Source organism: Fukomys damarensis, unplaced genomic scaffold (genome assembly GCF_012274545.1).
Source record: "Fukomys damarensis isolate Sample0158 unplaced genomic scaffold, DMR_v1.0_HiC HiC_scaffold_37, whole genome shotgun sequence".
Taxonomy (NCBI): Eukaryota; Metazoa; Chordata; class Mammalia; order Rodentia; family Bathyergidae; genus Fukomys; species Fukomys damarensis.
Genome location: NW_022900949.1, coordinates 53,882,203 through 53,896,093, shown reverse-complemented (window position 1 = coordinate 53,896,093; position 13,891 = coordinate 53,882,203). Strand labels below are relative to the sequence as shown.

General features: G+C 53.1%; 1 protein-coding gene across 1 annotated transcript in view; it reads right to left on the bottom strand.

The window, feature by feature from the left end:
* Nucleotides 1-13,891, bottom strand: part of Spsb4 (splA/ryanodine receptor domain and SOCS box containing 4) — a gene marked incomplete at its 5' end in the record, with an annotated part of 58,804 nt that overhangs the window by 36,988 nt on the left and 7,925 nt on the right. The window lies entirely within an intron of this gene.

The window sequence follows — 13,891 nt, the reverse complement described above, 5'->3', positions numbered from 1 at the left end:
CAGAGCAGGGGCTATTACAGGCAGGAACTATTTGGCCAGGGTTCAGCAAGGTATGGCTGAAGTTCTGGATGGCCGGGGAGTGGCCACGCGGCCCTTCCTATCTGCCAGCGAGGACTGCTGGATTCCATCTTGCGCCTGTGGCAGAGGTGACACTGTTCATATGGTGCTCATGCATGTGTGTGACAGATATGAGTGCGGGAGGGAGGTAGCACAGGCAGGGACACGAGGGGGGACAGCAGGGTGCAGTGTGCAAGGCACAGTGTGGTAAGGTGGTGCTGGGGACCTGGGAGCTTGTTTTGCCAGCTGTGACTTATACACGGTGGGCCGTCTGCTCAGCAAAACTGCTCTGAACTGCCCCAGTCACCCAAGATCAAATGCTCTGATGAATTCAATTATACTTCTGGTGGTACAGCAGAAAGATGTTTCCAGAATGAGGCAGTTCTGGGTTTGGATCCTGGCTCTGCTACTTTTTACCTGGGCGACCTTGGGCAAGTTAAGTGTCCTCTCTGAGCCTCATTACCTCATCTACAAAGCTCAAAAGAAAGTAACACCTACCCTGCGGATATGCTAGGAAAAGCCACACTATGAAATGTGCTTACCACAATGTAAGGCATTGCTAGACAGATTTCCGTTGCTGTCACATTCATACTCAGCTTGCATTTTTAAATTTAAGTTCTGAGAAGCCTCGATGCCCTCCTCCAGACACCTGGGAGAGGTGATGGCTTCATATCCCTGCAAGTGGTTCTTATGTCATAGTGGCTGCCCCACCTTTGGCCTCCCTTTCACTTCAGGCAGGCCAGGCTCACCCCCAGCCCCAAAGATGCACTGCCAGTTGGCAGCCGCAATGTGACCACAGGCTCCCTTCAGCAAGGCCCAGAGAGGAAGGGAGGCAGGCAAAGGACAAGGAGCAGAGCCCAAGCATCAGACAGGCTTGGAGACAGCTGTGTGACCTTGGACTTGACACTTCACCTTGAAGCCTCATAAGATGAGAGGAAGCCAGTTTTCCCTCCCTGCTCTCCCTTTTCCGGGGTAGCGTCTTTGGAGATGCTGCGGACCCCACAGCAGAAGTCTGAGCCTATGCCGATCTTTCCTCCAGAGGATACCTAGTGAGGTGGAGCAGGTACGAAGCAAAGCCAACAACCACCTGAGGGAGGACCGGGCAGCCAGAGCTGCCCTGGCTGAGTGTGGCTACTCCCAGCCCGAGCTGCTGTCTTAGGGCATAGGGACATGGAGATGCCCACCCACCAGTGATGACGGCCTTAGGTGTAGCAGCTTCAGTCCTTGCCTGGTCACCTGTCACTGTGAGAACAGCAGAGGTGAACGAGGAGAAAGGCTTTGGCGGACTACAGGTGATTTCTCCCTGAGTCTTCCTCCGCTTTGCTAATAATGACAACACGAAGGCTAATAATAACATCCTCTATTTATCAGAATGTCTTGTGCCAATCACATGCAAGGTATGATGGAAAACATATGGCTAATGTTTACAAAATTGTTTATTTATTACAGTAAAAGACACATTGCCATTGGTCCTCCTCAGTACTCCCCTCCTTACTTGAAATATTCCTAGTCCAGCTCATTGTTCCTGCCACTTTCTGAAGCAGTTCTGGAAGCCCTCTTCCATGAGTGTGTTGCATTGTGCTGTCGTGTCCTCCCCAGTGTTGTGAATAGATTCAAAATGTTCACCTTTCCTGATCATTTTGACTTCAGGGAAGAGCCGGAAGTTTTACGGTGCCTGATCCAGTGAATGAAGTAGATGAGGACCCACGGTAATGTTTTGTTTGATAGAAACTGCTGGAAATGTAAACTGTGAACAGTGTTTCTAACTGTAAACGTTCGCATAGTTTTTTATTGCACCATGTAAGAAGTTAGGTTTTTAACCTCTGTTTTACAGAGGGAGAGCATCTGAGGTTTGATTTCTAAGCATTACAGTGCCTGGGCTGGTCCTGAAAACTTTTCTCCTCACAGCTACACTCCACTCACCCTGGGGGATCTCACGCTGTGCCCTGGCTATGAAAACACCTGTGTTGACCTCTGTCCATGCAGCCCCTCCTCTTGAATGCCCAATGTACACCTCGCCCACAGGTACCCACACCCAGGTCCTGACAGACACCACCCCCTCTCTTCCAACTTTCTCATCTTGGTTAAAGGCAACTCCCTCCTTCCAGCAACTTGGGTCCAAACTCCTGGAGTCGGCCTTGATCCTTCTCTCCCCACCTACAGCAAATCCTGTTGGCTTTACTTTGAAATGACATTCAGGATCCAACCCAACCACATCTCACAGCCTCCACTGCTGCCACCCCCACCCAGCCACCAGCATCTTTTCCAGTATAGAAATAACAGCCTAAGTGGCTTGCTTACTTCTAACCTGACCCTACTACCATCTATTTTCAAGACTGCAGTTAAAATGATCCTCCCAAAACCTAAGGCAAATCATGACGCTTCCTTTTCTAAAAGTCTGGGGTGACTCCCATCTCCCTCAGAAAAAAAAAGCCAAACATCATGCTTGACCAGCCAGTCCCTAATCCTAGTTCCTCTCTTGCCCCTCTCCTCTTTCTCTTCTGGGCTCCAATGTATATGCCTCAGGGCCTTTGCCCTTGCTATTTCTTCTACCTATATAGCCTTTCCCAGAGATACCCACCTGGCTCACTTCCTCTCCTCAGTTAGGTTCTTTGTTTAAAATCACTTTCTCAACAAGGCCTTACTCAACCACCTTACTTCAAATTGTAAACGCCAATGGACTCCTACACAGTCTATCCTCTTTCCTCCTTTGTTCTCCAAAATGCTTCTCACCAGCTAACATTTTACTCTTTGCTTATGGACTATCTCACCTACTAACTTGTAAATTTGCAAGGCAGGGGATTTAGTCTGCTTTGTTCCTATGGGGCCTGGAATAGTGCTTGCAACACAGCAGGGACTCAATTAACATACCCAGAACAAATGGAAGAAAACTGCCCTGCCTGAGGTCACATGGTGGGGGACAGATTGGGCATTTAAATTCTGAGCTGACCCCCATCTGAGGGGGTGTTAGAGAGACAACTGTCCAGTTATCATTTCCCATCATTGTGAGCAGGCTGGAAGGAGGAGCAGCCCAGGAAAAAGGCGCAGTGGCTGGCACCAGTTGGGACAAGTGTTCGTGGATCTCCCTGCCCCCCTACAAGACATTTGCCCAAACTGGACTGGCTGCTTTCAAAGAATTTGCAAAAAGAGCAATTCCAAAGCAGGCTCTTGGCGCACCCATAAGTTCTGGAGTGATTTCTGTAAGAATCCCTGAAAATTGGTTCTCAAAGTTAACTGGCTTTTGACAAATTCGCCCAGAGAATAAGATAAAGGCTTCTGTCCAAACGAACCCAACCCTTCATCTGGTCCCTGACCAAGGCTGCAGCAAACATCCTTGATAGATGTTCCTGCAGTCAGAACTACCGGCCCCTTACTGTCTGTCTCCCTCCCCACCCTGCCTCACAGCAATGGGCGGCTCCCTGTCACCTTGGTCTGCCTCACCCTCCCGCCTGCCTGGTCCTCCACAGAATCCTCTCTCTCCTCCCCTCCTCTGTCCCTGGGTGCCCTCTCGGGGCCCACAGGCACCTAGGGTCCTTCCTGGACTGTGTTACTCCTGCTGAGTGTGTCGGCAGCGACGGGGCCCAGTTCCGGACTGGCCACAATAGAGGAAGGGAAGGCTCGACCTGTGCTCAGACAAGGACTACCCATCACTGGAAGGGGACGAGGCTGGTCACACGCTCCCTCTCCTTGAGGACTCGTAACATCTAGCTGGGTTGGTGCCAACCAGGAAACAGGACTGAGGTCGCCAGGATGGCCTCCTGGGCTGGAGGATCAGCCCTGAGATTTCTGTGATTTGCTGCAGTCAGTCTTGGAGGAGGGAAGCTGCAGGGTGTGGCCACTCAGTTGCAGAGAAGGCAGCGGGGGTACAGGGCTCAGGGGCACAGTGCACTTGCTTGTCTGCCTGGAGCACCAGAAAGGGGTCAGAGGGCCATGGTGGGGTTCCTGGAGACAAGGATTTGATTGCAGGTAGTTTGGAGCAGCTCCTTTCAGGAAATTAAAGGGAGGGAGGGAGAAGAGTGGGACCGGAAAGGGAGAACAGTGGAAAAGGTGTATGAATGAGCAGCAGAGGAAAAGGCAGCAGTGTGCCCCGGAGGCCTGGGCATCTATCCATAGACTGGTCTCCCTGGGCCTGGGGTGCTCCAAGGATGTTCACACCGCCGCCTGGCCCAGCTGAACGTCACCTACAGCTCAGGAGAAAGCCCAGCAGGTGGGCGGGCAGGATGTCTCCTCCCAGGGAACCCAGGCATGGTGTAGGCACTGAGTCTGCTGGAGAGGGCAGTGCTGTCCACTTTCCACTGTGCTTGTGTGGTCTAGGAAAGTATCTAAGAGTGAAAATTCATCTTCGTCCTGCCACCTGGAGGTCACCTTGGCTAAACCCTGGGTGGCCCACAGACCTCCCTCACTGGAGGTTTTGAGTTCCTCACTTTCAGTTACCCGAGCTCAACCTCAGTCTGAAAGTACAAAATGGAAAATTCCAAAACCAAACATTCCCAAGTTGTAAATAACTTTTATTACAGTGCATTGTTATAATTGTTCTAGGCTATTAGCTATTGCAGTTAATCTCTTACTGTGCCTCATTTATAAATCACCCTTTATCATAGTGCGTCTGTGTAGGAAGAAGGATCGGGTACAGGGTTGGGTGTCCTTCGAGGTTTAGGCATCCACCAGGGACCTGGAATGTGTATCCAACAGATAAGGGGGGACAATTATATAGCCTGCTGGCATCATTTCTGCAGTGTGGGCTTTTGCAGAACCTGTAACCCCGTGTACTTTTGTGAGTTCCCATGTCACCTGGCACCAGTTTCCCTGGAAGCCAGCACTAACAGCAGCTGCAGGCCAGGGAGAGGGTGGGCAGCTGCCGGTACCTTGGAGCTGGGCAGGCACTCCAGGTGCCCTCCCCACCCCATAGCAGAGAGTAGATTTATCACTCTGATGCTGTGATACCCGCGAATACATGCCACCGCCTGAAGAGCCAACAGAGCCTTAAATCTCTGCCTGAGGGCTACTCCATTTTCCTGCTCACCGAGCACAAGCGAACTTTTTGCTTCTGAAAGGAAAGTCTATCATTTAAGGTTGTAAGTAAGTACATGTCCCACCTCAGCATGGACAAGGCCAAACGCCCCAGCCAGTGACTCCAGGAGGTGGCTATGGACATTTGCTGTCCACACTGCTCTGCTGCTCCTCTCCATAAGGGCCTCAGCAGCAAGGTGGTGTGGAGGGGCGTCCGCAGCTGGGTCCTCGGCCGGCCAACCTCAGGCACACACGTGGCCCACTCAGCCTCTGCTTGCTCTTCTGCACAGTGGGTGTGTCACTCTCGTGGGACCCACTGCACAGATGAGGTCATGGGTGTAGAACAGCCGCCACGGTGCCCGGGGCTCCCTAGCTCCACCCTGCTGGGACCTCCTCCCTGCAAGGTCTGCCCATGCCCAACCTTTCCTCCAGTCCCGTGCACACAAGGCCACTGTGCCCACCACCCACCCTCCACTAGAGGTGAAGAAATCTTCCTGATGCCTGGCTTTCATCAACCCACTGTGGCCCCACTGCCCACGGTTGACCTCTAGCCCCTGCAACCATAGCGACATCGCCATCCACACAGCCTGCCATGCCTGCCTGAGTTCAACCCTTCCTCACAGCAGCTCAGAGAGGTGAGGCCGGGGCCCTGTGCAAGACGTGACCAGGAGGCCTCAGGGTCTGGTCCTTGCATTGTGTGTGTGTGTTGCCCTGAGTCACCTCCACCCAGCCCATCACCTCTAACTCTCAGGCACAGGATGGTCCCAAGCAGCCTGACCCAGGCTCTGGGGTGGCTCACATGCAAGGTCAAACTTTAGCTTCCTTCCCCACCAGTTGTGTGAGCTCCTACAATCTCCGTGCCTCGGTTTCCCTAAGAGGACTGAGAAGGGCAACTGGCCTGGATAGCAGTTTCATGAGATAAAGAAGGTGGCCCATGCAAAGCAAGATAACAGGGCCTGGGAAACAGTGTATGCTTTCACTGTGGTTCTAACTTACTGGGCTCTGCCCAGGGATCAGAACTTGACAGCTAATCTGTCACCAATCTTCACTCAGCAAGGAATTCAGATTTCAGATGTTTCGCAAATAAACTGGAAGTCTGAGGAGGAATTTACCTGGATCACAGCTCAAACCTGCCTGATCCCAAAGACCAAGGCTTTTAATGTGCTGTTATCCTTGCACCCACCCCCAGGTGCCAGAGGCACAGATGGGTTAGGTAACATGTACAGGGCCACACAGCATCAAGCGGCAGAGCCCAGACACCGTGCCCTGAACAGCCAGCCTCTGAGTCTCCCACTTGCTTTGCCCTCTTTGATTTCAAGTGATCTGTCATCAGCCCTTCTGGGCAGGCAGTGTTTGAGCCGTGTCATAACTAAGGAAGCCAGAGCCCTGCACACAGCAGGCATGAGGTTACATCAGATGACAATCACTTCTGATGAGAGGATGACGTGGACAGCAGAGAGTGCACCTCTCACACTCTCATCACTCCGGTCCCGCTCCCCAGGGCAGTCAGGCTGCAGCAACCCTGATGACACCACCTGTCTGCCTTGTGCCCCTGACCCATGCACCAGCCACACAGAGCACTCTGCAGGCTCCAACCATGCCAAAGGTGGATGGCCGCCTTGTGGAGGCCACAGACCAGAAGCCAAACCAGACTGCAGAGCACCGAGAAACCGCTGGCTGCTGGGCTCTAGGGCTTGGACAGGGGCTGGCCATGAGCCCAGCTTAGCTCACAGGAACTGCACCGAACACCTTGGGAGTCCTAAGGGAAGGCTCTTCTGGCAGCAGATCCAAGCAAAACACTGGGGTGGATGGTGCCAGTGCCACGCCAGCACCAAAGGGGGCATCAGTTGGTCAGTGTGCTTTCCCACAGAGGAGAGGTGAAGCCTCAGGATCTTCTGCAGAACAGTGCTCTAGGAAATACCTACTGATCACCATGTATTTTTCAGCTTCATTGGAGCTAAGAGTGGCCATTTGATAACAGTATGGTATTTCTTAGACATCTTTTAAAGGGACAATGTGTGTGTCCTCCTTTAGCTATTCTTCCATCCTGATGCCTGGAGTGTGGATGGAATGATTGGAGCTTTGGCAGCCATTTGACCCCATGAGGTACCTTCTGGCTTAGAAACCAAAAGCTAGGAAGGTGAAGCACAAGGCAGAAAGAGTGGCACAACACCCTTGAGCACCTGCTTCCAGACTTACGTGAGAGACAAATGTCAATTCCTGTTGAAGCTATACTACTAGGTAGTTTTAGTTGCAGACAACCAGACCTTGCTGACACTTCCAAGGCCTCATTTTCCCCATGATGGTGGCCTTCCAGCATGGTCTCCAACCTGCAGGCTCCAGAACTAGTCGAGCTGCCTCAAGTTCGGTGCCTGCACCCTCTACATGCCGTTTCCTCTACCGCAAACATCCAATCCAGTGGGCAAACACCGACCCATTTTGCAACACACAGCTCGAGTGCTCCTCTTTGGAAGCCGCCTCAGATGCTGAAGTTACAGCACATCTATCTGCAGAGGTCCCTGGGCCTCCTGCTGCCTGCAGCTCCCTGGCCACTGTCTCTGACCACAGCCATCTCTGGGTGTACCAGGTACTGAAGGCACCATCTCACCGCCCCAGGGCCTCACAGCAACGATAGCAAGCAGGATTTTTGGTGGCTTTGTTTTGTTTTGCTTGCTTATTTTGGTACCCCAACAAGCCCAGTGCTTTCTCACTGAACGACCTCCCCCACTCTCATTCATTTTTTATTCTGAGACAAGGTCTTGCTAAGTCAATAATTGGGACCAAACGTGCTGTTCTCCTGCTTCAGCCTGCCAGAGTGCTGGGATTACAGGCGTGCAGCACCCCGCCCGGTTTAGGACAGAGTGTGGGAGGATGAACAATACACATGCAGGACGCCCAAGGGCCGAGCATTCTGAGCTCAAGGAGCTCCTGTGGCTGCAGGTAGGGAAGGGAGAAGGACGGGGAGGTGGTAGCTGGGGTACATGGGTGCAGGCTACCCACCAGGCTGTGACCTGCAGCACGGGAAATAGATAAGAGAAACCCCTAGAAGATCTTTATACAACTTAATCTCCAAGACGGCCCTGAGCAGCTCGGAGCTGTCACAGGCTCCAGAGGCTGCCGGGCCTGGAACACCCCACGGCGGTGATTGACAGGGCAGCTGCCCGCGAAGCTGAAGCCCAGGAGAGGTGGGGGAGGGGCCAGCACGGTCGGGTGCTGAGCTTACTCTGGGCTGGCGCAGGGCAGCCATCTGGTTTGGGTCAAAGGTCTCCGAGGACTGGTTTGATTTATAGGCCATGCAGCCACCCAGGCGGCATGGAGGGGTGTAGGTGGGGGTGGGGTGGTCAGGGCTGAAGGGCCAGCCAGGGGCCCCTCCGAGGTATAGCGAACACCCGGCTTCTGCTTCCAGCCTCCACGAACCAAGCAAGAGAAAGTACCGCACGGAAGAAGTCGAAAAGTATTTATTGTGCATCCACTGTCTATCCGGGCCTGTGCTGGATGCTGCTATTTTGGAGAGAAAACACCCACAGGAGTGCTATCCAGCAGCACCACACACTCGGCTTTCGGACCTCTCGGCCATTTATCAGCCCATGATGATGGCGCTGAAGCAACCCATGGTCTAGGCTGAGCTGGGAGCCAATCCAGGCTTTCTGCCCGTGACTGAGCCCTTCCCTCAGCCCTGCAGGTCATCAGGGTAGGGGTTCAGAGGAGAGCAAAGCAGTGGCCAAGTCAATCACAGTCCCAGCCCCCTGCCTAGCAGCACAGAACAGAGGAGCAATATGGGCAGGGTCCACCGAAGGGGACTTTAAACATCAAACTGCCCCCCCCCATTAGAGACTGGAAAAAGAAGCACTCTGGGCAGATGGAGAAATGGGACCTGCTCACAACACAGCAGCTAGACATGGGCTCTGCTGAGGGACACCACACCCAGGGGACATCTCCCTGGGTCTGCTAAGAATAGCATCCTTCTCTCCATGTGCTGCAGCCCCTCCGAGAACCTGGCCCAGTTGGGTACTGGGTGTGTCTGGGACTAAAAGAGACATCACCCAGGGCCCTGCTGGGAATGGGAGAGGGCAGCCAGGAAGACACTGACTGTGTCCTCAGATACCACGGTCACAACCCCAAAGGTTGCTCCAAACCACAGAGAGGAGGCCATGTCCTGGCCCCAGCCCTGCCTCCCCCAAATATGTGAAGCAAGCTGGCCAGGTGGCCCCCGATTGAGCAAGGACAACTGAGGCTCAGTCCTGTGGCTGGCACAGATCTCACCTGTCAGCAATACCACCTTAGAGCCAGATCACCAGGCTGAGGCCAAGCAAAGAGCAGAGACTCCACAGAACAGTTCATGTGCTTACAATCTTGCTGTAGCTGTGACCACAGGAGACACTGGTCAAAGAGAGGAAGTTTACCGAAAGGGCAACTCCAAATCTGGGAATCAGAGAGACTGGCGCTCCACAGCCAGTTCAGTCCTAGGTCTGTTAGCCGCTCCTGACTCCAGTTTCCTCATCTGTGAAATGGCATTATTAACATGCTCCAAGTGGGCTAAAAGGATAAAGATTTAGCAGAGTTTCATATAGCTTCATAAGCACTTAGCTTGGGGGGACTTTGACTTGTCTTTCCTCCAGTTTTGTGGAACAGCATCAAGTCTGTGGCAGAAAAGTTTCCTCTGATGGGATTCAATATCCCCTCTCTGCATCCTGCCCATCTGTGAGGACTTCATGAAAACCGGAGCCAGATTTGAGCAATGAGCAAGCAATCCATCACCAGCAAGTCCCTCAGAAATGTCACCTCCCGGCTAGGAATGCAGATGGAAAAGCATGTCTCAGACTGGGGAGAGAGCAGCCACAGAAACCTGACACTGGGCTGCTTCCTGCCCAGCCACCAGGGAGGTAAAGGCCAAGCCCAACTCTGGCCTTTGACCTCTGCCCTCCTTTTGTTTATACCTGGCAGCGCTGGGGTGGGAGCTGAAGGGCCTGGGGCTTGGAAAATGACAACCAGACACAACCAGATGCACACATGTGTTGGGGACTAGGATGTGTTTAACAGCTCCTAGGGATGAACCAGTGCCGGCAAAAGGCCCCAGGTCATGAGGAGAAGAGAAAAAGCCAATGTAGCCTCCCCGGCAGGGGCTACCACACTGCTCTGTTTAACTGGCTGGGCAGCTTGGATGGGAGATGTCGTGGCGGTGGTGAGATGGAAAGAAAACGCTGGTCCTTCTCCAGTCTTCATCCCCAGTGGAAAGCGGACAGACACCTCTGAGCCTTCAAACCACCGTGGGGACAGTCCGTGTTTCCACGACAAATACGAGTACCATATGAGGCCATCTCCAACTGCCCAGGCCCTTTACGAGGGGCTTTTCCAGTCTTACCTTATTTCTTTTCCCTAACAATACTTTTTACTCTTCTCACTTCATCCACAAGGACCCAAGGCGGCTTGCCAAAGAGCTCAGAGCCAGCCAGCCACCCCGCCCCCACCACCTCTCCCCTGCAGGGCTCCAGACCCCCCAGCCCCCAGGGCCCCTCTCCAAATTCCTGGCATACCTCCTGTCAGTGCTCCACTCTCCACCTAGGACTCCTGACTTTCTCTAAGGTTTCCAGGACCTGACTGAACCTTCTTCCCCCACCAGCTCCCTGGAGGAGCCCAGGAGAGAGCCCAGAAGTACCTCCTGACCGTGTTTCTCATCACTCCGTCAGCACCCAGTCCTGGAGTGACTCGAAAGCAGCACTGCCCAGAATGTGTGCCGTGGTAGGAACAGTCTCCATCTGCACTGTCTGGTATGGTGGCCACTGGCTTCGTGTGGCTATGAAGCACTTGAGCGAGGCCAGTCATGAGGGACTAAATTTTTCATCTTATTTAATTTTCATTATTATTGTTTTGGTAATGGCGCACTAATGCCGAGCCCTGTCCACAGCCTTTTTCTATTTCTCATTTTGAGACAAAGTCTCGCTAAGTTGTCCAGGCAGGAATTGAACTTTCAATCCTTCTCCTGCCTCAGCTTCCCAAAATGCTTTAACTTTAATTAACAGCCCCATATGGCTGGTGACTTCCTACTGGACATTACTGCAGTGTAAAATGTTTGCCTTCCAACAAAGCAGATGTGCAGCCATAGCAGAGACAGACCACAGAATTACACAGACCCTTTGAGTTCATCTGGTCCAATCCCTTCCTTCCCATGACGGAGTAACTGAGGCACAGAGAGGGGAAGTCACTCACCCCAAATCACACAGCCAGTGGCCAAGCTGAGTCAAGCTCTGTGGCTCTGAGTCCAGTGCTCTTCCCAGGACCTATCCCTTTTCTTTCTCCTTTACATCCAGCACCAGATTCTGGGGAAGTCAGGTGAAATCAAGATAAGAATGCCTCTGAAATCTTCACACATCCGAACAATCTATTTTGGCAAAACACCTTGAAAGGCCAGGGGAGGTTGCCTGTGCTAGCCAAAAAGAAAATAAAGTCTTCAATCCTCCACTTCAGGCCAGCACTTGGGTTCCACACCCAGGGGACCAGGGGTAGGGAGAGCTTAGCCACAAATAACCTTACCCTGGAGCTGCCCCTGGGCTTTACCTGAGAACAGGGAGAAGCCACAGCCTATAGGGGTAAGTGGGCTCCCTGCTCTGTGGAGGCCTAGGTTCTTGGCTGGACTGCCAGATGGTTCTCAGTAGACCTGGTGACAGGACAGATGAACAGGTGTCACGGTCTCCACGATGCCAATGAGCAGGTTGACCTACACAGGACCGAGCGGGGCTGAGGAAACAGCAGTCACATCTTTACCCCAACACAGATGAGCAGCTGTGGGCAGGATGCTACTAACTGCAGCAGGGAGGCCCAGCCCAGTGGTGGACAGTCTGAGGGTGTGGGAGCCCTGCAGGCTGCTGGGAATGGCTGGACCCACCAGAGACTCGGGATTTTAGACCAACACCTGCCTGCTGCCACATTAAAGCTGTCAGCACTCAGGAGCAGGGGGAGGGTCACACTTAGCCCCAAATCATGAGGGAACAGAAAAGACACAAGAGAATTTGAGGGGCTGGGGTAGATGTGCAATTTAGGCTACAATAGGATGTCTAAGTACCCGCCAGCTCCTGGACATGCCACAACCACTCCCCACAATTCTCACACAATTCCACAAACAAGACCCCACACAATCCCAGTGAGGCTCGGACATCAGGCACAGAGCTGTCATTCACCCGCTGAAGCAAACCTGCTGTCACCCTGAGACACTGAGTGAAACACATTTGGAAGGAGAAACACTGATAAAGAGGACAAGATCTAGAACTCAGCAGTGACTCCAAACTGAGCAGCTCCAAAGCAGCTCCTTAAAGTGACTCTGAAGCTGAGACAACCTTGGATCTTTGCTAGCTCCACCCCCCACTGTCCCTCCCCAAGGGGTCCTGGGCCTGGGAGACAGGAGGGAGGGCCCCAGGGGCACAATAGGTGTGGTCCCAGGGGTCTGTGGCTGGCCAGAGACCTGGCTTCTTGGGGTTCTCAGCAGGCAGGTCACAAGTGGGGCTCTCACAGCTCTATTTATAGCAAGCAGCCTCGGAGAAGGAGGAAGAACCAGGGAGAGCCAGCAGGGCAGTATTTTCCAAGCTCAGGATGCCTGGGCTTAATTTCATCCCAAGCAAATAAATCATTAAGGAGGCACCAAGTCCTGGAAGATCTGACGAAGAAGGGCCATTACGCAGTACAGCCTTCCTTTGAATTATGGAAGGCCTCAGCAGCAGCTTATTAGTGTCTGGGCCAGGCCATAACTCATGCTAACTGCCACCTTGGCTTTACCAAGGGACAAGATGAGGCAAATCGGCTCTCTCCCTGACTATTGGCAAACAAATGCTCGGCCAAACTTGCAGGTGGTTTGAACTCCTCACTCACTGAGATATCCCCTCTGCAAATGTGCTTACTCCTTCCACTGCTTTACCAACACCTCCCACTCAGGAATGGTCACCAACACAAATCAGGTAGGCTGAGAAGCTACACTGCATGGAAGGAGATTTAAGCACCATGGCAGTAGGGATTGCTGGCACCAGTCTGGATGAGCTCTTTTCATTTGCATCCTAAAGCTAAGGCCTGTGACCTCCTTCGGCCACAGACAACCTGACATGACCCAGATAATTTAGAGATTAGAGGTTCAGGTGCTGGAGTAGGGCTTGGATTCTGGTCCTTGGACAGCCACCTCCGGAGCAGGTGCCACGAGCTGGCTCTTCATCTCCCTCAGCTTCGTATGTCTGTGGTGATGGGCCACACAACAGAGGGTGCTGATGGGGCGGCATCAATAAGATGAGACATGAGCAGTGCCCAGCAGTATCTGGCCCTTCATGAGTGCTCACGCAGTGACTGTTTAACACAGGGTGTCCCCACTGGCAATAATCCTTTCCCAAACAAAGCCATCTTCGTGGAGAAACTCCTGGACCTCATGTGGATTTAATGTGTACCTCCCACTGGCAGCTGTGACATGTAAACTGAGTCACGTGGTGGTTCAGAAGGGAAGCCGGACTGAGTAGGAGAAAGAGGAGATAGAGAAGGCCCAGCTGGGCCTTGGGGACAGCAAGCAAGGACCAGAGCTGCCCTGGACAGAGCCAGGCTCAGCAACACCGGGCTCTGCTGACTGGCTTGGCTGCAGGATCAGCCCCTGTGAGGGTTAGACAGGTAGTGGCATCACCAGGGAGGCTGCTAGAAATGCAGAATCTTGGGCCCTACCTAGACCTACTAAGTCAAAATCAAGATCCCCAGCTGGGCACGGAGGCATACGCCTGTAATCCCAGCACTTGGGAGGCTGAGGCAGGAGGATCGCTGTGAGTTCGAGACCAGCCTGGACTACATAGTGAGTTCCAGGTCA